This window comes from Bufo gargarizans, chromosome 5 (assembly GCF_014858855.1).
Source record: "Bufo gargarizans isolate SCDJY-AF-19 chromosome 5, ASM1485885v1, whole genome shotgun sequence".
Taxonomy (NCBI): domain Eukaryota; kingdom Metazoa; phylum Chordata; class Amphibia; order Anura; family Bufonidae; genus Bufo; species Bufo gargarizans.
The window spans coordinates 412,286,105-412,313,624 of NC_058084.1; positions in this window are offsets into that span (position 1 = coordinate 412,286,105).

Sequence of the window (27,520 nt, forward strand, 5' to 3'; positions counted from 1 at the left end):
TTATCAAACTTTGAAAAATTGTGTGTAGCAGACTCAGCGCCTGGACATGCTATTTCACTTATATATAACATGCTAATCACTGGAGAGTTCGGGGACGAAGCAGTCAACGCCCCAGCAAATGCTCCTAAGTTTATGTCTGCTTGGGAAGAAGAACTAGATGTCACTTTTACAGAGGAGCAGTGGAGGAGATCCTTATTATTTACCCACAAAACATTGTCATGCAGATTACAGGAACTCAATTATTAGATACTAACAAGGTGGTACAGGACCCCGGTAAAGCTGCACCAATATTATCCCTCAGTGCCTGATACATGTTGGCGATGACCAGCAAGTATAGGCTCCATTTTACACATATGGTGGGAATGCCCAGGAGTCTTAAACCTGTGGCAGGACGTTTTAGCCTTATACAACTCTCTTTACCGGACTAATGTACTTCCCTCACCTACAATAGCCCTACTATCTGTATCCATGGGTCCGGCTCCAACAGGTCAAGAAAGGCCCACTTAGGATATTTGTATTAGCGATGAGACTATATACCACGTAGATGGAGGTCAACTGAGAAGCTCCTGAAGCTCCTGGGCAACTGGCTCCATGGCCTAGTTCGCATGGAGGAACTGGGTGCAGAAGATAGCGTTACAGGATCTGCTTTTGCACAAATGTGGGAGCCTTGGTTTCTATTCCGTAAATCCGCACAATTCTCGACTTGGTTGACCCCTAGCGTTACGTCCTCATAAGCCTTCTAATTGGTCAATATAATAGCCGATTTGTCTCCATATATTCCCCTCACCTTATATACTCTTACCTCTCTCTCCCCCCTTTTTCCCTTCTATGTCAGTCCATGTCATGTTTTTCAACTCTTTCCTAGTTTGTCTTTGTTTCCATGCTGCATAATTCATATGATACTTATCTCACGGGTAGGATTTTATCTAGGTTGACTCGTAACTTGTTTCCTCCACATTCTTCCTTATATTCCTAGTTGATGTCCTTTCTTCATTGCATTGTTGTATGACTAAGCTATTTCCTCATCTATATTGTTAGAAAACCAATGTTACCTCAACCTGTGTTTATTGGATGCTAAAAATTATTTAATAAAAAAGAGATTGAACCATAAAATCAAGTCATTCACTAAAAGCTTTGAATTTACAATGTTTTTATGGTGTAGGTCATAGCTACTTTAACATTTACTCCAATGAATGTTTCTGTCAATGCAGTAAAAGTGCTGTTTCATACCAATTATCATTCCATTAACTAGGGCATGGTCAGTACAGTTGTCAGCTGTTATATCTAAGGAGTCTAAGGGGAACAGATGGGTATATGTATGTAAGTAATGTTCTTATATGTGAGATTATTACTCAGTCTATAGATGGGGTCATGTATAAGTATTTCATGAACATATATATATATTTTTTTTATTATTTTTTTGTATTATAAGACACAGTCACAGTACCCATGCTGACCCCTGTTCACTACTGAGAGCACCTACAATGGGCATGTTATTAGCTGGACTAATGAATCCTAGTTTGGTTTACATATTGTAAACGGCTGGTTGCTTGTGCATTGCTTTCCTATAAAAGAGATAGAACCACAAAAGCAAGAAGAGAAGTAGTGTGATGCTCTTGGCAAAATTATGCTGGGAAATCTTGGGCCATGGCATTCGTGTGGATGTTAATTTGAAATGTACCTAAGTAATATTACAGACAAGGTCCTGCTTAGGCTACTTTTACAACTGTGTTTTTAAATACAGCAGGCTGTTCCGACAGAGAGTTCATAGCTGTACACTGCTGTATCCTCATTGACTACAATGAGATCCGACAGGGATCCAGAATAGGTTTTCAAAATGAGTGCTGGGTTCCGGAAAGACAAACACTGGTGCATGATGGAACAGCGTGCCGGATGTAAAACTAGCCTAATGTGCAAAAAAAGTCAGAAATGTGCAGCACGCCAGACCTGCAGGGTATTGCGAAGTGAGGTCACGGTTATGGGCAATCGAGGGTTACTCAATGTTTGGAGGAGAACCCTGGGCAGGCATGCGGCAGTGAAGGAGAGGCTGACTCAAGTTCCTCTGGGGCACACTCTGTATGTAGGGACCAGGCCTGATGGTGGATGAGGTGCCCTGGATGTTGCAGGTATTTTGAGTGCCTGGGGCAAGGTCCCTTTAAGGATCGTGACGCCAGTGCCTGTAACGGTGGTACACCGATTTATAGGAGTAGTAATTGAGGTACACAGAAGGTATGGTGAACCAAACGTTGCTTTACTTGGAAAACAGTCCAAACTTTATACAGACAGTTGGTTATGCAGTCACTTGAATCATACAGTTCACAAGCAGGTTCACTTCTCTATATGGCAGGTATTAATCTTGCAAGATACTTGGAGGGTAAACAGTTAATGCTTCACAGTGAATGATGCACTATCCCCTCAGCTATTCTAGCTGGCTGGATCCCAAGGCCCGGATGCCTAAATGCTGGCTTTAATCCTTGGTATTAATTCTTCCTCCCGTATTGACCCTTGCTTCTATTTTATAGTACCGCTGCCCATCAGCTTACTTCTCTGAGCTGGTTGTTCTGTTCCTGTTGTGAGGGATGCTGCAGGTTTCTCCCAGGAGGTTGATCCCTACTACTGGGGTTACTTTTTCTGTGGTTGTTGGATTAATGGTCTCCAGGCAGGCTGTACTCCTTCACTAGCCTCCTGGTGGCAACTAGAAGCCTGGACTATCTAGCTGCATGTCAGGAGGAGGCCCTCAGCATATCTCTGGCTGGTGCCTTCTCACTTCTGTCTCCACAGACTCCTGACTATGACCTAATCCCTCCCTGTCTGGGCCTGGACATTTATACTAGGGGCTATCTCCCTCTAGTGTCTAGGATGTCTAACAACACCCCAATAGGCCTGCTGAGCATATAACAGGGGAAATAACACATGTAAAGTCACATTAAATGCATATATAAATATAACATCACTGTCCCTTGTGAGCAGAAGTAACACGTGACCCAATTGACCCTTGTGTAGTGCCCAATCCTACCTAGTGGGACACTACAAATGTTTTGAGGAACATAATGAAGAGATCATAGTGTTGATTTGGCCTTCGTATTCCCCAGGTCACAATGTTATTCAGTACCTTTGGGATGTGCTGGAGAGACAAATCGAATCTATCTATGTCTCACCTCATAAATTACAAGACTTAAAGGGTTGTCTGAGATAATTAAAAATCCTTGAAATTGCCTAAAATAAGAAAAGCTTATACTTACCCCTTTCTTGTCCAAGATTTTAAATAATCTTCGGCAATCCCTTTAAAAGATCTGTTGCTAATGTCTTGTGACAGATACCTCAGGACACCTTCAGAAGTCTTGTGGATTCTGTGCCTCAATGGGTTAGGGCTGTTTTGGAGGCACATGAGCAGTGACCAGGTGGTTCACTACTAAATGGGTTTCTGTAACTTTACTGTGTATGTTATGTTCCACGGGCTATATATGAGAGTAAGGATTAATTTTTCTGGCCCTAAATTCAGTTGCTAGTTGTTGGCTGTCCCCACCCCTCTGATCTGGGAGCATTAGTAAAGAAGTGAGTGTGTAGATGGTGTTTAAGATAGATGCAACTGACAGAGATACCCCAGCCCTGTGAGCTTAGAGAAACCAGAAAAGTGGCTGAAAATAGTGCCTGCCTCTGAGTGAAGTAAGTATTGAACTTTACGGGAGGTTGAGGGCCATTTCAAGGGACAGTGCATGGACAAAAAAGTCAATGACATTATTGTGTGTATGGTTGGCTGCATTTGGTTAGTGATCACTGCACTTGGTTGGGGATAACATTTATCTACCTTGCCATAATTATGAACTGGCTAAACTGGCATGTTTGCTTGGATTAACTGGAAAGAGACTCAAAGATATAGGCCATGCAATGAGTACTTCTCTATGTACAGCCTTGGGAAAACTGTGTATGTAACCTAGAAAGATTGAATCTACTTTTGCAAGACCCTGTGTGTCATCAGCCCATATTGTTTCAGTAAGGTACAGTGGACATATTACCCTGAAACTGGCATCTTCATTGTCTTGCATAGCCTTCTTGCATTGCCACGTCATTGTCCGTTTCCCTACACATCAAAAGAGCCCTGTATGCATCTCAAAAGCCACTGATACCAAAGGCACCCCACCTACCACCAGGCAGGGACCCACAAACCAGGGTGTGCCCTGAGGAGAAGGAAAGGTGCACCACTCCCTTCACTGGACAACCTAGGGAGCCCCAGAATGAGGACTGTCAACATGAGTCCTACTGCCAGCACCATTGCCGCCACCCACTCCTGTTCTCCAGCTCTCCTATAGGTGCTTATAATGCTTATACAAGTCATAGCCAAAAGTGTTGGCACCCCTGAAATGTTTCCAGAAAATGAAGTATTTCTCCCAGAAAAGTATTACACATGTTTGTTTTCTTTGTGTGTATTGAAACAACACAACAAAACTGAAAAAAAAAGCCAAAAAATATATAATTTTATGCAAAACTCCAAAAAATGGGCTGGACAAATTTACTGAAACCCTCAACTTTATATTTGGTTGCATACCCTTTGGAAGAAATAACTGAAATCAGTCGCTTCCTATAACAAGCTTCTTACACCTCTCAACTGGGATTTTCTACTACTTTTCTTTTGCAAACTGCTCCAGGTCTCTCATATTTAAAGGGTGCCTTCTCCCAACTGCAATTTTAAGATTTCTCCACAGGTGCTCAATGGGATTTAGATCTGAACTCATTGCTGGCTATTTCAGAACTCTCCAGCGCTATGTTACTATCCATTTCTGGGTGCTTCTTGAAATATGTTTGGGGTCATTGTCCTGCTGGAAGACACAAGGCCTAGGATGCAAACCCAGCTTTCTGACACTAGGCCATACACTGCCCCAAAATCTTTTGGTACTCTTCAGATTTTATGATGTACACAGTCAAGGCACCTAGTGCCAGAGGCAGGAAAACAACTCCAAACCATCTTTCAACCTTCACCATATTTGACTGTAAGTACTGTGTTCTTTTCTTTGTAGGCCTCAATCTGTTTTCGGTAAACAGTAGAATGATGTGCTTTAACAAAAAGCTCTGTCTTGGTCTCTACTGCCCAGAAGGATTTTGGCTTACTCACATACTGTAACGGGGTTCCGAAGGTGCACTCGGTCTCCCATTAGCTGCAGACCTGCTGCTTAGCTTCTGGAGCGAGGATCTGTGTTTGACCTCGTTCCCAGGGCGGCTTTTCTAGATGGGAGGTTCCCTGCTCCCAAGTCTGCCTTGAGCGCCGAGCTGATCACTCGGTGCTCGACTGGTTGGTCTGTCGGTCATGTGACGCTGGCCACAGTCACATGACCCTCACTCCCCACTATAAATACAGGCAGCCTGCTGGCCACAGGTTGCCTGTTAATTTAGGTTCCACCTGTGATTTTGTATTTCCTGGCGTACTTACCTCCTACTGAATTCCTGACGATCCTCTGCCTGCTCCTTGTGTACTTTGCTGCTCTCCTGGTATTCTGACCCCGGCCTCCTACTGACGATCCTCTGTTGACTCCTTTGGTACTTCACGACTCACCTGGTATTTATGACCCCGGCTTCTCCTGACTATTCTCTGCTTGCTCCATTTGTACTTTGCAACTTTCCTGGTATTGACTCGGTCCGTTCACGTTCTGTTGTTTGTCTGTCTGTCATCCCTGCACTTATTTCAAGCTAGGGATTGCCGTCCAGTTTTCCCCTGTCATTAGGACTCGCGAGGCAAGTAGGCAGGGCCAGGGGTAAGGGTGGAGCGCAGTGGTCACTTCCCTTCCCCCTGTGTGTGTGTGTGTACGCAACCGTTACAGATTAACAGGCCCAAAACCACTGTATCATGAATCCTCTGGTGACCCTGACTGACCATGTCTCTAATCTGACTCAGAGGGTGCAGGAGTTAGGGGGAAAAACTCTTTTGAGTTAGGGCAAGGTTCTTCCACTCCCCAGGCCTCCACTCTGCATTTTGAGCCCCAGATTAAGCTCCCAGAACCCTTTTCTGAAGACCGGAAGAAGTTTATCTCTTTTAAGGAGAGTTGCAAACTTTACTTCCGTTTGCGCCCCGTGTCCTCTGGCCCTGAGAGTCAACGCGTGGGCATTATCATTTCCCGACTACAGGGTGATCCCCAGGACTGGGCATTCTCTTTACCTGCTGGCGCCAGTTGTTTATCTTCTGTGGAGGGGTTCTTTCAGGCCCTGGGTACCCTCTATGATGAACCAGACAGGGGTCTAGTAACCGAGACGGCTCTAAAGGCACTGGTTCAGTGCAATCTACCTGCGGAGGATTATTGCACCCAATTCAGAAGGTGGTATGTCCCGTCAGGATGGAACGAACCAGCCCTGAAGAGTCAGTTTAGGTCAGGTCTGTCTGATAATTTAAAGGATCTTCTGGTCAGTTATCAACCTCCAGAGACCTTAGAGGAGATGATGACCCGTGTTGTCCGACTTGACCGACGGGTTAGAGAGAGACGACAGGAACAACAGTTCTCTTCCCAGATGGTGGTCCAGCCAGAGGCCTATCCCAGAGACAATGCTGAGGTCTCCACCGAGAAACCCATGCAGGTTGGCGTGACCCAAGGGAATCTTCGCCGCAGACGTGGAGAATGCTTTTACTGTGGAGATTCTGACCATTGGATCAACCAGTGTCCTAAGAAGGTCCTTTCGGTCAAGTCTCCTAAGGCAAGGCAACCTAAAGACCAGGTACACCCTGATTTTTCAAAATGTAAGCTTTTGGTACCCATTACGATTTCTCTGGGAGTAGATAAATGGCTGGGTAAGGCCTTTATTGATTCTGGCTCAGCGGCTAGCTTTATTGACTCTGAGTATGCTGTAAGATTGGGTATTACAATGTTTGCTTCACCAACTCCTATCCATTTCATAGCTATTGATGCTCATGTACCTCAGAGGTTTCTCTAACCATGGGTGTGTGCCACTCAGAGAGATGTTCCCTTTTTGTCCTGGAGAACCTACGAGCTGAGGTGGTACTAGGGTTGCCTTGGCTCCGACTACATAACCCCACTATAGATTGGTCCAATGGGGAGTTGGTGAGATGGGGGCCTAAGTGTGACTCGTGGTTGTCCGTGGTACAGGCTGGGGTCTCAGTAAAGTCTGATACTTTACCCACTGTTGTTAGAGAATATTCTGATGTATTCTCATCGCCAACCCTGGAGGTTCTACCCCCCCATAGACCTTATGATTGTACTATAGAGCTAGTTGAGGGGGCCAAGTTTCCTAAGGGGGGAATTTATCATCTTTCTAAGCCCGAACGCAAGGCCATGGAAGATTATATTAAGGAGAGCCTTGGTAAAGGGCATATTAGACCTCCTGTCTCTGCTATGGGGGCGGGGTTTTTCTTCGTTAAAAAAAAAAGATTGTGGACTTAGGCCATGTATCGATTACCGGAGATTAAATAAAATCACTGTCCAGAATAGATACTCCCTCCCATTGATTCCGGATTTATTTAACCAGATTCTGGGGGCAACCTGGTTTTCCAAGATTGACCTGAAAGGGGCATACAATCTAATCCGAATCAAGGAGGGAGACGAATACTCTGGTGGGACACTTTGAATATCAAGTGATGCCTTTTGGACTCAGCAATGCCCCAGCTGTGTTCCAAAACTTCATGAATGACATTCTTAGGGAGTTCTTAGGTAAATTTGTTATTGTCTATCTTGACGACATTTTGATATTCTCTCCTGACTTCGAATCCCATGTGTCTCATGTTAGACAAGTATTAGAGGTGTTGAGGGAGAATCAGCTATCCGCTAAGCAAGAGAAATGTGTCTTTGGTGTACAGGAGATTCTGTTTCTAGGGCATGTTCTGACTCCTCACGCCTTCAAGATGGATCCTGGTAAGGTACTAGCAATTAAGGAATGGGTAAGACCTTCATCCTTAAAGCCCTTACAACGATTCTTAGGTTTCGCCAATTACTATCATAAATTTATTATTAATTTTTCCGTAATTGCTAAACCGTCGACCGACCTTACTAAGAAAGGGGCGGATTTGGAGAATTGGTCTACTGAGGCCATTTCTTCATTTGAAAAATTAAAAAAGGCATTCAGTAGCGCTCCCATTCTGATCCAGCCTGATCAGGAGAAACCTTTTATTGTGGAGGTGGATGCGTCCGAGGACGGCGCAGGAGCAGTCCTTTCACAAGGTCCTGCTAGCCTCACTAACCTGAGACCGTGTGCCTTCTTCTCCAGGAAATTCTCTCCCACTGAGAGACACTACGACATAGGGAATAGGGCGCTGCTGGCCATTAAATGGGCATTTGAGGATAGAGGCATTTTCTGGAGGGGGCAAGGCATTGTGTAACTGTTGTCACTGACCATAAAAACCTTATGTTTCTCGAGTCTGCTAAAAGGTTGAATCCCCGTCAAGCCAGATGGGCTCTATTTTTTACTCGTTTTGATTTTTCCATTACGTTCAGGCCGGGAAGTAAAAATGTGAAGGCGGACGCATTATCTCGGAGCTTCCATGCTTTTCAACCTACTGAGGTACCACCTGAATACATCCTACCAGCAAAAATCTTCATGGCAGCTCTAACCCAGGATATCTCGGCTCGCATTAGGTCTGAACAACATCTGGCACCAACAGATAAGTTGTTTGTTCCCGTACAATTCCGTCTCCAGCTGTTGGGTGAGTGTCACGATTCTGCCTTTTGTGGACATCCGGGTGTTAAGGGCACTAAGGATCTGGTTTCTAGATCTTATTGGTGGCCCACTCTAACTAGGGATGTTAAGTCCTACGTGTCAGCCTGTGAGGTTTGTGCCAGGTCCAAGACACCTAGGACTCGCCCTGCTGGTAACCTACGACCCCTACCCATTCCCATTAGACCCTGGTCCCATATCTCGATGGACTTTATAACTGACGTACCGCCGGCGGAGGGTAAGACTGTAGTTTGGGTAGTGGTCGATAGGTTTAGCAAGATGGTCCATTTCATTCCCCTGGCTAAACTCCGGGATGCCAAAACCCTGGCGTCTATTTTTGTGAAAGAAATTGTTCGATTGCATGGTATACCGGAAAATATTGTTTCTGACAGGGGTGTGCAGTTTGTGTCCAAATTCTGGAGGGCTTTCTGTCAAAAATGTCAAATTTCATTGTCTTTTTCTTCTGCCTACCACCCTGAGAGTAATGGGCAGACTGAACGCCTTAATCCAGGCATGCTCAACCTGCGGCCCTCCAGCTGTTGCTAAACTACAACTCCCAGCATGCCCTAACAGCCTACAGCTATCAGCCTACAACAGGGCATTGTGGGAGTTGTAGTTTTACAACAGCTGGAGGGCCACAGGTTGAGCATGCCTGCCTTAATCAGTCTGTGGAACAATTCTTGAGGTTGTATGTTGCTGATGACCAGCAATTATTGGTGAAATTTCTTCCATTGGCTGAATTTGCTTTGAATAGCCGTGTCAATACTTCTGCTGGGGTTTCACCTTTCTTTTGTAACCATGGTTTCCATCCCCGTTTTCATTCTGGGTCATCAGTCTCCTCTTCTATCCCTGAGGCCGATAGGCTCTCCTCTGAACTGTGCACAGTTTGGGCCCGGGTTCAATCGAACTTAGAAAAGGCTCAAAGTTCTCAGAAACTCAAGGCCGATAGGAGACGTTCAAGGGGGTGAATTTTCAGATTGGGGATAAGGTATGGTTGGCCTCCAAGAATCTCTCTTAAGGTAGATTCTAAAGTTTGCTCCTCGTTTTATTGGACCATATAAGATCACGAAGGTGATTAACCCGGTATCATTTAGGTTGGAGCTGCCCGAGTCATTCCACATTCATAATGTGTTCCATAAATCCGTACTTAAAAAATATTTTGAACCGGTAGTACCATCGAAAGCCTCGCCTCCGCCGGTTCTTGTTAATGATGCTGTCGAGTATGTGGTGTCTAAAATAGTGGATGTCAGGAAGGTGCTTAAATCCTTGCAGTACCTGATTCACTGGAAGGGGTATGGACCTGAAGAGAGATCTTGGATACCTGCCAGGGAGGTCCTAGACTTGTTCGAAAATTTCATTTTGAACACCCTGAAAGGCCATCGCCTTAAGTCTTGGGTCTGGTGGCCCCTTGTAAAAGGGGGGGTACTGTAACGGGGTTCCGAAGGTGCACTTGGTCTCCCATTAGCCGCAGACCTGCTGCTTAGCTTCGGGAGCGAGGATCTGTGTTTGACCTCGTTCCCAGGGTGGTTTTCTAGCTGGGAGGTTCCCTGCTCCCAAGTCTGCCTTGAGCGCCGAGCTGATCACTCGGTGCTCGACTGGTTGGTCTGTCGGTCATGTGACGCTGGCCACGTCACATGACCCTCACTCCCCACTATAAATACAGGCAGCCTGCTGGCCACAGGTTGCCTGTTAATTTAGGTTCCACCTGTGATTTTGGATTTCCTGGCGTACTTACCTCCTGCTGAATTCCTGACGATCCTCTACCTGCTCCTTGTGTACTTTGCTGCTCTCCTGGTATTCTGACCCGGGCCTCCTCCTGACGATCCTCTGCTGACTCCTTTGGTACTTCACGACTCTCCTGGTATTTATGACCCCGGCTTCTCCTGACTATTCTCTGCTTGCTCCATTTGTACTTTGTAACTTTCCTGGTATTGACTTGGTCCGTTCACATTCTGTTTGTCTGTCTGTCATCCCTGCACTTATTTCAAGCTAGGGATTGCCGTCCAGTTGTCCCCTGTCATTAGGACTCGCGAGGCAAGTAGGCAGGGCCAGGGGTAAGGGTGGAGCGCAGTGGTCACTTCCCTTCCCCCTGTGTGTGTGTGTGTACGCGACCGTTACACATACATTTTGACAAACTGCAGTCTTACTTTTTTTAAGTCTCTGTGTCAGCAATGGGGTCCTCCTGGGCCCCCTGTCATAGCGTTTCATTTCATTCTGATGTTGACGGATAGTTTGTGCTGACACTGATGCACCCTGAGCCTTCAAGACAGCTTGAATTTCTATGGAACTTGATTGGTGCTGCTTATCCACCATCCGCACTATCCTGTGGAGCAACCTTTCATCAATTTTTATCTTCCGTCTACGTCCAGGTGGACTAGCTACAGTGCCATGGCTTGTAAACTTGTTGCTAACTGTGGACAAAGGAACATCAAGATCTCTGGAGATGGACTTATAATATTGAAATTGTTCATATTTTTCCACAATTCTGGTTCTCAAGTCCTCAGACAGTTCTCTTTACCTCGTTCTGTTCTCTATGCTTACTGTGGCACACACAGACACACAATGCAAAGTTGAGTCAACTTCTCCCCTTTTTATTTGGTTTCAGGTGTGATTTTTATATTGCCCACACCTTTTACTTGCCACAGGGGAGTTTGAAAGAGCATCTCATGCTTGAAACAAAGTTGTTTACCAACAATTTTAAAAAGGCGCCAACAATTTTGTCTGGACCATTTTTGGAGTTTTCTGTGAAATTATGTACAATTTAGCTATTTTTCTTAGTTTTTTGTTTTCTTTTTGTTTTGTTCCAATGCACACAAAGAAAATAAACATGTCAGTCAGGGGTCAGTATTGGATCCTATTCTCTTCAATATATTTATTATTGATCTTGTAGAAGGCTTGCACAGTAAAATATAAGTTTTTGCAGATGACACTAAACTGTGTAAAGTAATCAACACGGAAGAGGACAGTATACTACTACAGAGGGATCTGGATAGATTGGAGGCTTGGGCAGAGAAATGGCAGATGAGGTTTAACACTGATACATTTAGGGTTAAGCACATGGGAAGGAAAATACATGTCACGAGTACATTCTAAATTGTAAAACACTGGGTAACACTGACATGGAAAAGCACCTAGGAATTTTAGTGAACAGTCAACTAAGCTGTAGAAACCAGTGTCAGGCAACTGCTGCCAAGGCCATTGAGATAATGGGTTGAATCAAAAGGGTCATAGATACCCGTGATGAGAACATAGTCCTAAAACTTTACAAATCACTAGTCAGACCACACATAGAGTAGTGTGTACAGTTCTGGGCTCCTGTGAATAAGGCAGACATAGCAGAGCTGGAGAGGGTTCAGAGGAGGGCAACTAAAGTAATAACTGGAATGGGTGGACTACAGGACCCAGAAAGATTATCAAAATTAGGGTTATTCACTTTAGAAAAAAGACTGACTGAGGGGAGATCTAATTACTATGTATAAATATATCAGGGGTCAGTACAGAGATCTCTCCCATCATCTATTTATTCCCAGGACTGTGACGAGGGGACATCCTCTGCATCTGGAGGAAAGAAGGTTTGTACACAAACATAGAAGAGGATTCTTTACGGTAAGAGCAGTGAGACTCTGGAACTCTTTGCCTGAGTAGGTGGTGATAATGAGTACAATAAAGGAATTCAAGAGGGGCCTGGATGTATTTCTTGAGCGAATAATATTACAGGCTATAGCGACGAGAGGGGTCGTTGATCTAGGAAGTTATTCTGATTGCCTGATTGGAGTCGGAAAGGATTTTTTTTTCTCCTAAAGTGGGGGAAATTGGCTTCTACCTCGCAGTGTTTTTTTTTTTTGCCTTCTTCTGGTTGGAGAGATGTCTTTTATCAACCTTATAAGCTATGTTACTATGTGTATAACAAAATCTGTATTTGCAATAATTTTCTGGGAAAAATACTTCATTTTCTGTAAAAAGTTCAGCGGTACCAACACTTGTAGCCATGACTGTATCTTATAACTGTAGGTTACTATATACACTTTATAGAAAATACTATATTTCTATGTACCTTACTTTCTTAGCATATAGTTTTCAGTGAGTGATAGCCTAGGATATAAAAGTTATTATATAAAAAAGAACCTTATGGTCGATAAATAACCAATCTTCTTAAAGTGCCTCAGGAAACTCAAAATAATTATAACATTATCTCATGATTTCTATCAACGACACAAGGTTTAGCAATTTATGTTCCCATATATAGAAATAATTATAGTGCTTACATCCAGGTAGCTATGGTGTTATTGTTTAGCTGCCATTTAAAGCTGGGATGATGTATATGTTACATAAAAGGTGTCACCCTATAATACATATTGGTCTTTGTAAACTAACTACATGGAGCCTCTAGGTACTATTACAGCTATCCAAGCTAATTTCAAAAGAAGAAAGAGTTGTTTGGCATATAATGACTGGCAACAGAAATTGGGAGAAAATTACACTTAGACACTGATTATTATGTAGCGAATGAGCGCTTTCTAATGCAATTTGATTTGTTTATTACCTGTTTAGAGTTTATATTTATTCACACCCATTTAGGATGTATAATAACTTATGTGGTTTAACCTTGCAAACTGTACTCATGGAAAAACAAAATTGTCTCAAGTATTTACCACTGAAGACCACAATAGATGATTAGAGAATATTAATATTAAACTCTTTATCACCTTAGTCCACTAGACAAACTAGGTATTAAGCCACTCTAGGGCACCAGGAATATTACAGGAATAGAATCATTAACCCCTTTGCAGCCTCTGATGTAATATTATGTTAGTGGGGCGCAAGAGGTGTATGATTCCGTTCCATACACGGGAGATGCCAGTTGTGTAATACAGTTGGCACCTGGCCAGGGTCGTACATAGAAACCACTGGGCCCAATAACAAGAATCTAAATTGGGTCCCCATGCCTTATTTATAGCACATCCCAATATCCATTCTTGGCCTCTCTTTTTGCTCCATGAACTGTGCTTGCTGTTGCGTGTTATATTGTATGTCATCAGGGCTGGACTGGAATTACAAAATAGCACTGGCACACAAAAGAGGTATACTGATATATATACAGTGTATGAGGTACGGGGTATAATAGATACAGAGTGCATAGGTATATAATATACACAGTAGTGTATTTACATCTGAGTACAAGGTTTTAATTAAAGCTCATACCTCACATATCAGCCCACTGCTGCCTAAGGGGCTGGATCTCACAGGCTTCCGTAGAAGGCAAGCTCCTATGTCTATGGAAGGCATTGGGCTTGCCTTCTGTGCTATCGGGTCCCTGCCACTGCAGCGCGGGGACCCGATAGGGAAGCAAGGGTTTTGACCATGGCATACAAGGGGTTAAATGACGTATGCAGCAGGGGCCCGGCTGCCAGTGACTGCCGGGTCCGTGCCGCTGATCGGGCGGACGCAGCTCCTGCATCCGCCCGATCAGCCCACCGTACATGTACGGCGCTGGTCCTTAAGGGGTTAAAGAACAAGTTTAGTTATGACGTGGCTTTGAGGGGCTAATATAATAGAAACCACCCATAAATGACAAAATGATGCCAACATAAAATAGACATATGGGAAATGTAAATGTATAACTATTTTATGAGGTATCACTATCTGTTTAAAGAGCGGAGAAATTTAAATGTAGAAAATTTAGAATTTTTCCAAATTTCTGGTAAATTTGGGATTTACCACTGTCATGAAGTATAATGTGGTAAGAGAAAACAATCTCAGAATGGCTTGGATAAGTAAAAGTGTTCCAAAATTATTACCACATAAAGTGACACAATGTCACATTTGCAAAAAAAAATGGCTTGGCCAGAGGTAAAAAGGGTTAATATATGTTACATTGATTATTTATTCTTGGTTTACTTTGTCACTTTCTGTTTTAGTTTATTATCTGACATGTTAGGCTCCATTTTATGCAACAAATGTCACAAAGTTATTAGTGCGTTTTACACCACATAGTATAGATAGGTAGCTAGATAGATATTAAGGATGAGCAAATTGATTCTTAACAAACCGGTTCCGTAATGAATTTCACAAATATCTGAAACCAGAGCTTTTCAGGTTTAGGCCTCTTTCACACTACATTTTTTTGTTTTTGTTTTGCGGGCCGTTTTTTTGCGTTCCATATACGGTCCGTATACGGAACCATTCATTTCAATGGTTCCGCCAAAAAAAAAACGGAACAACGGATCAGTGAAAAACGGACTGCAAAACACTGAAATAGCCATACGGTAGTGTGAAAGAGGCCTTACTTTGGATAAATCCAGTAAGCCATTGTGCTGCACAAGTTGGCAGCCAAAACCACCACAGAGGAAGAAGGACGCTCATACGACCCAAACAGAAAGTGGGAGGATGGCATCTTCTGATTTGGCTCAGAGGCTGAAAAACAGAAGATCAGGGGTAGCAGCAGGTAGAGAGATGCCTGTGTAGAAGGAGTAGACCTCATTCTATGTTGAGCTGTTGATGAGGGTGGATGGACTATGCAGTATCTGAGTGTAACAGGGACAGTTTAGGTAAAGAACAGAAATAAATAATTGTGTACAATACTAGGGACTTTGATCAGGGGAAGCTTTGAGGAGTGAGGGGCTGGGACACAGTGTTTAATAATACAGCTGTACAAGTAGTTCTGCTTTATAAAACATGTCACCTGCAAGAAAAAAAAACAACTGTTGTGCTAAACAAGTGCATATTTTTTTCAAATATGTTTTTTGTGTTGCATTATAGTAAAAGATTTTTACGGTAATTTTTTATACCAATGAAATTAAATGCAAATGACACCATAGACAGAAATATTGCAATATTTCCTGCATAGTTATAGAGGTGGTGGTGTTGGAGGGTTAATAATCGCATTACAAGATTGCACAGTGTGTCTTAGGCCTCATGCACACGACCGTTGTGTGCATCCGTGGCCGTTGTGCCGTTTTCCGGGTTTTTTTTCGCGGACCCATTGACTTTCAATGGGTCCGTGGAAAAATCGGAAAATGCAACGTTTTGCAGCCGCATCCGTGTTTCCTGTCCGTCAAAAAAATATGACCTGTCCTATTTTTTTGAAGGAAAACGGTTCATGGACCCATTCAAGTCAATGGGTCCATGAAAAAACACTGATGCACACAAGATTGGCACCCGCGTCCGTGGCCGTTTGCTACTTTTACACAGACTGATACGCAGATCCGTCTGCATAAAAGCTTTTTCGTGAAAACTCAGATCCGACAGTATATTCTAACACAGAGGCGATGGGTACGCTTCAGGTTAGAATATACTAAAAGAACTGTGTACATAACTGCCCCCTGCTGCCTGGCAGGTGCTGCCAGGCAGCAGGGGGCAGACCCCCTCCCCTGTATTTAACACATTGGTGGCCACTGCGGCCGGCCCCCCCTCCCTCCCTCCCCTGTAGTTAACACATTGGTGGCCAGTGCGGCCGGCCCCCCCTCCCTCCCCTGTAGTACTATAGATTCATTGGTGGCCAGTGGGCCTGCCCCTTCCTCCCCTGTAGTACTGTAGATTCATTGGTGGCCAGTGGGCCCCCCCTCCCTCCCCTGTAGTACTGTAGATTTATTGGTGGCCAGTGGGCCCCCCCTCCCTCCCCCTCCTAATTAAAATCTACCCCCTATCATTGGTGGCAGCGGAGAGTACCGATCGGAGCCCCAGTTTAATCGCTGGGGCTCCAATCAGTAACCATGGCAACCAGGACGCTACTGCAGTCCCGGTTGCCATGGTTACTTAGCAATTTGCAGAAGCATTATACTTACCTGCGAGCTGCGATGTCTGTGACCGGCCGGGAGCTCCTCCTACTGGTAAGTGACAGATCATTAAGCAATGCGCCGCACAGACCTGTCACTTACCAGTAGGAGCAGCGCAGGGCCGGACACAGATATTGCAGCTCGCAGGTAAGTATAATGCTTCTAGTATATTCTAACCTGAAGCGTCCCCATCACCATGGGAACGCCTCTGTGTTAGAATATACTGTCGGATCTGAGTTTCACGATCTAACTCAAATCCGATGGTATATTCTAACATAGAGGCATTCCCATGGTGATGGGGACGCTTCAAGTTAAAATATACCATCAGATTGGAGAAAACCCAGATCCGATGGTATAAAAGGGACTCCTGACTTTACATTGAAAGTCAATGGGGGACGTATCCGTTTGCAATTGCACCATATTGTGCCAACGTCAAACGGATCCGTCCCCATTGACTTCCATTGTAATTCAGGACGGATCACCAAAACGACTTTTTTTTTCATGTCCGTGGATCCTCCAAATCTCAAGGAAGACCCACGGACGAAAAAACGGTTACGGATCACGGACCTACGGACCCCGTTTTTGCGGACCTTAAAAAAAAAACGGTCGTGTGCATGAGGCCTTAATAGTAAACAGAGGTCTTTTTTGAATGTGTGTTTTTGCACACAAATAAAGCCTCTTTCACACTTCAGTGTTTCACAGACGTGTGCTGTACGTGTTCTCCACGGACAGCCCACGTCCCTATTCATTTTAATATGTGTATTCACACATCAGTGTTTTAGCAAAGTCCGTGGGTCAGTTTTTTAAAATCATGGATGCATGCTCTATTTTGTCAGTGTTCACGGATCCATCACGCCCATTATAGTCTATGGGTCCATGAAAAACATTGATGCCATCCGTGTTGCATCCGTGTTTCACGGATCATTAAGAAGAGATTCTTTGAAAATAATTTTTCGGCTGTTCAGTGTCACTGAAACACGTATGCAACACGGACAGCAAAAAACGGACGCACGGACCCAACACGGATCATTCACGGACAGCTTCACGAATTCATCACTGACCACCTGCTCATGGATTTGAGCATGGACACGGACATGTGAATGAGGCTTAACATAGTAGGCAAATCAGTTATCAGCCTTTCCTGCATTGTTATAGTGATGGTGTGATGTAAGGATGAGCGAGCTTGTTTCTACTGGTTCAGGACTCGTTCTGAATTTTTCAAACAGGATTCACACAAAGCTGAATTGTTTGATTTGTTTTGGGGGGGAGAGACCAGTAAACTACATGTATAATATGTGGGCATTATATGCTCTCTTTTTCTTGATTCTTGACAGAAATGAATAAAATAAAAAAATCCCCAAATCTGAAACAGACCACATCTTGAAAGGTTTGCTCGTGTCTAGTGTGATGTGAATAATTACAGTGCAAGTTTTCAATGTTTGCCTTAATAGCAAAGAAAGGTATTTTTGAAATCTTTTTAAATGCAAATAATGCAGTAGGCAGAAATATTACCAGTGCCAATACTGCAATATTCCCAAAGTAACTTGTGGCTAGCAGTGTTCAATGTTTCTGTAGAACGGGGAGGACATTTAATTGTGACTCTATCTTTAAATTACAGAAAACAAACTTGGAATTTTTCTATAACTGTTCTATAATTTATGTGACTGTGTACCAAACCTATGACTTTTCATCTAGGAAAATCAGCCGTTTTCATTGGGCTTAATAATAAAATGTCAGGAATATGGAATATTTCAAAATGAAAAACGCAGCCATGTCAATCCAGAGCCAGAATGAGGGTGGTAGCAGCACCAGCTGTCCAGCCAAAAGTAGAAGTAGTAGTGTAGTAGTAGTAGGTAGTGATGGCCTTGCGGTTTGCCCGGTGGTCAGTTTGCGGCGAACTTTGCGCATTTGCGATCTGCTGAACATGCGAACATATGGCGATGTCCACGCACGCCATATTTTTTTGCATTGTGCCGAACTTTGACCCATGACACATCCATCAGGTGGGACAGGACAGCCAATTGAGACGTTTCAGCACATGGACACACCCCCACCCTATAACAGAACCCGATCTGGCAGCCATTTTACATTATGTGTTTTGCCAGTGTAGGGAGAGGTTGCATTTTGGAGCAGGGACAGGCTGTTGTTGTGCGTCCACAAAATTACTGCTTGAGGGTGATATACCAGCTTCAACTAACAACTGATTGAGGCCTTCCATATATCAGCTTCTACAAACTAGTGATAGAGGTTTTCTATATACCTGCGTCCACAAAATTACTGCTTGAGGGTGATATACCAGCTTCAACTAACAACTGATTGAGGTCTTTCATATATCAGCTTCTACAAACTAGTGATAGAGGTTTTCTATATACCTGCGTCCACAAAATTACTGCTTGAGGGTGATATACCAGCTTCAACTAACAACTGATTGAGGTCTTTCATATATCAGCTTCTACAAACTAGTGATAGAGGTTTTCTATATACCTGCATCCACAAAATACAGATTGCAGGTTTTGATATACCAGCTTCAACTAACAACTGACTGAGGCTTGCCATATATCAGCTTTCACAAATACTGCTCTTCTCTAGGGTCTTAGGCACAGGGTCATTTTGAAAATGACAGGCAGAGGAAGAGGCATGGCGTTCTGCAGACGTGGTAGGGGTCAGGCAGGTGCATCAGGCCGGACCCTAAGTGGGAAGGTGCAGAAGGTACGTGCGATTATGTCAAAGGATGCACCAGAGTTGGTTGAGTAGCTAACTCAGCCTTCTGCTTCTGCACCCTCCTGATCCTCTGTATCTGCATCCTCCTCACTCTCTGCTGTGTGCACCCCCAAAGACACCACCACCACCACCACCACCACCATAGCCCCTCCACTCGAGTCAGAGTAATTATTTTCCCATCCATTGCCAGACCTTACCGATGCACAGCCATTCTTGGCATCAGATGAGGAAGAGGAGGTAGCAAGGGCTGGCAACCAGCGGTCTGACGACAGTACCCAGATCAGCCCAAGGAGGGAGGTCACCACTGTTGCTGCCTACTCCGAGATCTCTAATGTCAGTGGTGGTGAAGGTGATGATGATGACGTGTCGATGGACGTCATGTGGGTGCCTACAAGAGAGGAAGAGGAGGGGAGTTTAGAGGGAGAGACGGAGCAGCATATAGGGAGGAGAACGAGGAGAAGCAGGCAGAACTCGCAGTGTACAGGATGCAAAAAGCAGACTGCAAATGTATCTGGAACGAGCCATCCACCATGCACGGTCACATGACGCCGGTACATGGCTCCGCAGTGTGGGCTTTTTTAACATGTCAGCTGCTGACAATAGTGTTGCCATCTGCAGACTGTGCTGTCAACTAGTGATGAGCGGCAGGGGCCATATTCGAATTTGCGATATTTCATAAATATTTTGTAGAATATTCGTAGAATATTTGCAAATTTGAATATTCGTTATATATTTATTTTTTTTACTCGAAAAAATTGGCGAAGTAATGATTGCGTAATATGCGAATAATACACAATCAATACAGGAGTGGGTCAAAAACGAATATATAGCACTATAGAATTTAGTGGTTTATATAAGATTTTTAGAATATTCGTCATTTTTTTTCCATCTGAAGTCATGATTCCTCCCTGCTTAAGTTACTTAAGCAGGGAGGAATCATGACTTCAGATGGAAAAAATGATGAATATTCTAAAAAATGAATATATAGAGCAATATAGCTAATATAGTGCTATATTCGTTTTTCAGAGAATATTTGTAATATTCTAAAACAAGAATATATAGCAATATAGCGAATATTCGGAAAAAAAATCTAATATAGAGCAATTTAGCTAATATATCTTTTTTTTATAGTTGTCATTTTTTTCCAATCTGAACTTTATTTGAGAAAAAAATTACAACTATTAGACAAAGAAGATTATAGCACTATATTAGCTAAATTGCTCTACATTCGTTTTTTCGAATATTCGCCATATTGCTATGTATTCTTATTCTGACTCTGCCTGGCCTGTATAAGCAGATATAATCACTGCGGACAATCCTTATCAGATAGCTTGATCTCACTAACACCGAGTTTATCCGTGTAAGTTGGTTTATTCTGTAAGCCAGATAAAAGAGTACAGCAGAACAGATGGATTCCGGTATTGTGCGGTCAAAAGATGATGCTTTTGTAAGTGTACATGTGTACCTGTGCACATGTCTGGAGCAGAATGAAGATACAGGAAGTGAAGTACACAGAAGAAGGGGTGGAGCAATTAAATGAATCACAGATATCACGAACCAGGAAAACAAGTGCATTACCACTAGATGGGAGCATATAACCAAATATAGAATATATGAATGGTTTAATGAATTAAACTATATAGATTTTAACTGCGTAGCAGCACAATTCTTGTTTTGGAATATTACGAATATTATAAAAAAACAAATATATGGCACTATATCGAATGTATTCATTTTTTCGAATATTCGTCTTTTATTTTTTTTAATCTGTACAGTTGTTCCACTTTGGAATACTTCTCCCCGACAAGCGTCCCCATCACCATAGGAATGCATGGGGGTTAGAATATACCTTTGGATCTGAGTTTTCACGATCTCACTGGTATATTCTAACTTTCCTTTAAGTCTGGTTGCAGAGAGCCTTTATGGAGGTGTAGAACATTGTGCCTTGCAGTAACACGCATAGGGAGTCTGCAGTAGTAGTGAAACAATAGTGTGTCAGTATGACATGCGGATGACAGGCGTCACTCTTAGAATCCCTGCACACTTCACTTAGTTAGGCTTAAAACACACGACCGTTGTTTCATTCCATGTCTGTTGTTCCGTTTTTCGTGTTTTTCTGCGGACCCATTGAAAACTTGGTTAATGCACCGTTTGTCATCCGCGTCCGTGATCCGTGGTTCCAGTCCGTCAAAAAAATATAACCTGTCCTATTTTTTTCACGGAAAATGGTTTGCGGACCCATTCAAGTCGATGGGACCGTGAAACAACACGGAGGCACACAAGATTGTAATCCGCGTCCGCATCCGGTTTTTCCTATCATTTGCATGGCAAACTTGACTTAGACTTTTTTTTACTTTGCTTCATGTCTGCTGATCCTCCAAAAATAAAGGAAGACACGCGGAAACAAAAACGGAAACGGAACAACGACGGAACCCCATTTTGCGGAACGGAACACAACAACGGTCATGTGCATGAGGCCTTACAGGGCCAAAACTGAACAAATAACTAAAGTGTGAACTCAGCCTTACAGGTCAATGTTAGCATCAAGAAGAAGTGCACTCCTTTTACACCATCAGCAGCTGATTCCACATAGATGTCTACAGAACCTTTTCTATTAAACGCTTATGCAAGTAGAGCCCCCCCCCCCCCGACAGAGTGGAGAGGGTGTCAGCAGTAAGTTTGTTTTGACGTCACTCATTATTTTACCCTTCCTCTGATCCGTCAGAACAATAACCCCTAAAAAACGGATCCTGTCTGTTGAGCATCAGCCTTCACTCGGTCAGCATTTGGTCAGTAATCCATCAGTATTGCTAAAGCCAAAAAAAACAGGAGTGGATCCAAAACAGAGATGACACATGAATGGAATATTTGCATGTCTTCTATGTTTTGAACCCACTCCTGCTTTTGGCTACCAAATCATAAGTCAATTCTGATGCAAAATAGGGACGATACCATGCAGGCCTTACAGCTACTACACAGATAGGATCCCTAATGCGTCTCATTTTTCCTTCCTTCGGACAGATCAGAAGAAGGGTCAAATAAATGATGATGTCAGCCAGGCCGAAAGGCAAAATAGTGGCCCAGTCATGAAGTGGGGAGGGTGGGAACAGCATGAGAAGTCCACAGAGTGGCCCTATGACATAGTGGAGAGGTGGAAGCAGCATGAGGAGACCACAGAGTGGCCCAATGACAGAGTCTGGAGGTGACAGCAGCATCAGGAGGAGGCCACAGAGTGGCACAATGACAGTGTGTTGGTGGCAGCAGCAGCATCAGGAGGCCGCAGAGTGGCCTAATGACAGAGTGTGGAGGTGGCGGCAGCAGCAGCATCAGGAGGAGGCCACAGGGTGGCACAATAACAGTGTGGAGGTGGCAGCAGCATCAGGAGGTCACAGAGTGGCACAATTAACAGTGTGGAGATGGCAGCAGCAGCAGCATGAGGGTACCGCAGAGTTTCACAATGACAGAGTGTGGAGGTGGCGGCAGCAGCATCAGGAAGAGATCACAGAGTGGCACAATGACAGAGTGTGGAGGTGGAAACAGCAGCATCAGGATGCCAAAGAGTGGCAAGGTGACATAGTGTTAAGGTATCAGCAGCATCAGGAGACCACAGAGAGGCAAGGTGACATAGTTTTGAGGTGGCCGCAGCATCAGGAGACCACAAAGTGGCAAGGTGACATATTGTGGAGGTGGCAGCAACATCAGGAGACCACAGAGTGGCAAGGTGACATAGTGTGTAGGTGGCAGCAGCATCAGGAGACCACTAGAGTGGCAAGGTGACATAGTGTGGAGGTGGCAGCAGAATTTGGAGACCACAGTGACCCTGTGACCTGAGTGGGGAGGTGGGTGGCAATACCAGTTGAAGATGGTGGGTGAAAGAAGAAGCACTTAGCATCAGATGTGTGGAATCAGGCAGGTGGCAGCATCAGAATAGTAGCTGAGGCAGGTAGCCAGAAGCAACTGGTCTCTTTTGTCAAAGTGTTGGTGTGGCACCATGGATGATCTAGTCCAGTGATGGCTAACCTTGGCAGTCCTGCTGTGGTGAAACTACAACTCCCAGCATGCTCCATTTATTTCTGTAGAGTTCTGAGAGCAGCCAAGCAAGGGGGGCATCTTGGGAGTTGCAGTTTTACTACAGCTGGAGTGCCAAGGTTAGCCATCACTGATCTAGTCTGATGCATCAGGCATTGGTGGGTGGAAATCCTGGCTGATCCACGCCTGATTCATCTTAACAAAGGTCAGTGTCTCCACATTTTGGGTGGAAAGGCAAGTTCTTCTTGGGGTAACTATGGCCCCGTCATACTAAACACCCCCTCTAATGCCACAGTACTGGCCAGGCAGGACAGCTTTTCCAGGGCAAACTCTGCCAGTTGCGGCCACAAATCCAGTTTGGCTGCCCAGTAGTCCAGCGGATCTTCAATGGGGGGTGGCAGGGCACTGTACAAGTGTGCCACCACCTGATGGTTCAGGTCCTGCTCCAGGTCTACCTGCTGCTGCTTGTGAGTCGTTTCTTCACTAGGTGGGTGAATAAAGCTGCTCATCAACGACTTAAGACTCAAGTTGCTGCTGATGGAGCTGGAACTGCTCCTACCCCCCCCCCCACACCCTGCCACAGAAGCCATGACAGAGGAACGTGAGCGCAGAGAGCCCCCCCCCCCGGTCAGACCTGCGAGAGGATTGACGATGGTGCACATAGGCAGCTGGCAACTGACTACATAGGATGTCTCTATAGCAGTTCAGTTTGTCCTCCTTCTCAGCAGGTGCTAAAAAGGCGCCGATTTTTGACCAGTAGCGAGGGTGGAGACCCAGCAAGGTGGCGAGCCAGAAGTCATCCCTCTGCCTAATGGTGACAATTCGGCTGTCACTATGCAAGCAAGTGAGCATTCATCGGGCCATTTTTGCATACTGCCATGGTGTGTCTGGATCCTCTGCCTCATCTTCCTCATCGCCCTGTAGCTCCTCTGGCTGCTTCTCCTCTCCACTCACCTAAGTAAAAAAAACACCCATTTCGCTACATGAAGCAGTGGAATGACGTTTTTCATCTCGTAGTCCTGGCTACTGACAAATAACATGGCCTCCGCCCTCCTTAAAAAGGCCTGAGCAAACGGCAGGTGTCACTCATGAGCTACCACTGGCTGACATCAAAGTTACACAGGGGAGTACTACTGTCTGCTTGGATCATCAAGAAATCGTTTATGGACTTTCTCTGTTCATATAGTTGGTCCAACATATAGAAAGTGGAATTCCAATGGTTGACGTGCATGCATTTTTAGGATGTCCTGCAGATGGGTGGAAGACTTCAGGAATAGTGATGAGCGACAGGGGCTATATTCGAATTTGCAATATTTTATGAATATTTGGGTGAATATTCATCATATATTCGCGAATTTGCTCATTCGAGATTCTTTTCTTGATTGCAAAAAATTGGCAATGTAATATTCGCGTAATAATATAGGCGTGGGTCACTTTTGCTACATTTTCCAAGCTGCTAGAAGTTTCCTGAGACTGGAGAAAATGGAAAATGTTGGCACGGCAGAACATTAAAAATTGCGCTAATCGGCACTAATGATGCGAATATTTTGCCGCAATACGTGAAACTTCACATTTTAGCAGGTCTGCATGTATGTAGGGACAGTAGAACCTATCACACTACCTAACACACTGCACTGCAACAGCTACACTATTTAGGATATAACCTACACTGACTATCTTCCACTATCTATCTGTATTACATATATAAGCTATCTAACTATCTATCTAATGTAGTGTGGAAATCACAGAGCACAGCAATGACACTGCTGTCTCTCTCAGAACTTTAAAAAGCTGTAGAAAATGGCTGAGGTGGAGCTTCTTATAAAGTAAGGGGTAGGCAACTTTCCTATTGATTGCTAGGGATGTTGCTAAGCTCAGACAAAGACATTGCAGCCTTCTCATTGGCCCACAAGCAAGAATGGAGGTTATTGATGATTTTTTTTTTTGAATATTCAAAATAACGAATATATATCACTATATTAAAAATATTTGCGAACTCTCAAAGTGCTGATATTCGCGATTAATAATCACGATTCAAATATTCGTCCCAACACTATTCAGAAACCGCTTGACAACCAGATTGAATATGTATGCCATGCAGGGAGCAGGGCTCAGCCCTCCTTGACGCAGCACCGACACCATGTTCTTCCTGTTGTCGGTCACCATGGTTCCGATTTTGATTTGTTGCGGAGAAAGCCAAGATTTGATTTCTTTATGAAGGACACGGAGCAGTTCCTCCCCTTTGTGACTCTGTTCACCCAGGCAAATGAGGTGCAGAACAATGTGACACCGCTGTTCTCTGCACATGTGGTATGCTAGGGGAGCACTGTGAATTGTCCCTGCAGTAAAGGCTTAGGACACGGTGGAAGATGAGGAGGCAGAGGCGGACATTGTCGCAGGACCAACGGCGTGAGAACGTGGAGGCGGAAGTTGCTGATTTGGCTGTGCAGGAGCTACATGCATCCAGTGGGCCGTAAGGGACATATATTGTCCCTGACCGTAGTTATAGCTCCACAAGTCGGCGGTGCTGTGCACTTTGGCAGACACCGACAGGCTCAAGGACTGGCCCACCTTCTGTTCTACAAATGTGTGCAGGGCTGATACTGCCTTTTTGGAAAATAAATGACGGCTTGGCACTCGCCACTGCAGCACCAGCAACTTGGCAAGAAGCACATTGAGCTTCTGCGCCATTGGATGAGTGCACTCATACTGTTGTCTCTTGGCAATCGCTTTGGTGATCTATTGCTGACGTAATGACTAACGAAGAGTAGAAGGAGGAGCAGGAGCATCAGGACCAGCAGATGATGGGAAGGACAGATCGTTCCCTTCTGGTGCGTGCCACTGGGCGATGCTGCGGTTGCTGCGGCAGGCTGGACCACCACATCAGAGCCACGGTTCTCCCAGGCACCTTTATGGTGATGCTGCATATGTTGACGCAGGGCCATGTTGGCACCCTGGCCACTCTTCACCCTCTGCCCACAGATTCTACATATGGCCATGTTTACCTCCTCCGGCGGCTTAACAAAAAACTGTCACAGCGCCGAGTAGGTGATTTTACCCGAACACTATGCACTGACTGACTGCTACCACCGCTGCCTCCGTGAACCCTTGCCCCTCTACTTCCCGGGAAGGTAGGCTCCTGCGAAGCGAGTGGTCAACTCTGGGCACGTTTGGCTACCCACCTCCCACTACTGCCACCCTGTTGACTCCCAGCCATGCTAGCGACTTACTAGCTCCGCTGTTGCCTCACGGGCAAGCTGCCACACAGGCAAGCTGCCACCCTCTTCTTCCGATGATGATGAAGCCCCTTCGTCACCTGGCTCCCAAGTGCGATCAGCTACATCATCATCGAGTACTGTCTGCACATCACTAATGTCCTTCTCAACCGTCTCTGGGTCAGGAGCCAGGAGCCTGACCGCTCGAACACCGGCTCCCATGCCACTCTCCTCATCACTACTTGCCTGCCTAGTGGAGGAAGCGGTGGATGTCTCTTCCACATCTTGGCTTGCCAGTAGCTGCAGACTGTCTTCTAGTAGCTCGTCCTCACTGTATTATGGAGCTGAACCCACAGAATACAATACTTCTCTGGCTGAGGCAACAGAAAAAGACAGAGGCAGGTTGAGGACAGGTGAGGGCACAGGGCCTGCTCCTAAGCCATGCCAACTAAGGGTTGTGTCTGATGAACCCACCAACTTTTGGCTGGGGGTGTCTAATGTCACTTGCGATTAAGTCGAAGATCAAGTCAACCATTCAAGTACTGCTGGGTTGCTGGTCAAGACTTGACCTCAAGTTTAAACTGGGAGCTCAGGCCTCTCGAAGTGAGCGCTGCTGCCACGGCCCCATACTCTGCTGCGACCTGTGACTGCACCAGAAACATTTAGGCCTCTGCCACTCCCCTGTGCAGGGCCTGGCACTTCTCTGTCTGACATACTGTTAGATCAAATAAATAAATAAATAAAAAGGAAATTAAAACCCCCCAAAAAAGACTGTAATTTTTTCACTTCACCACACCACCGCTAATAAGCCCTTTTTTTCTCACTAATACACACAAAATGCTTTAGAACATATAACTGCACCGCTGAACGGCAAATATATTTTACTTTTGCCACTAATACACAACAAAAAGAGCTTTAGAATATATAACTGCACCTCTAAACGGCAAATATATTTTGCTTTTGCCACTTATACACGACAAAAAGGGCTTTAGAACATATAACTGCACCGCTGAATGGCAAATATATTTTATTTTGCCACTAGTACACGACAAAAAGAGCTGTTCTAACATATAACTGCACTGCTGAACGACAAATAGCCCTTATTATCTTCCACTTATACACGCCATAGAA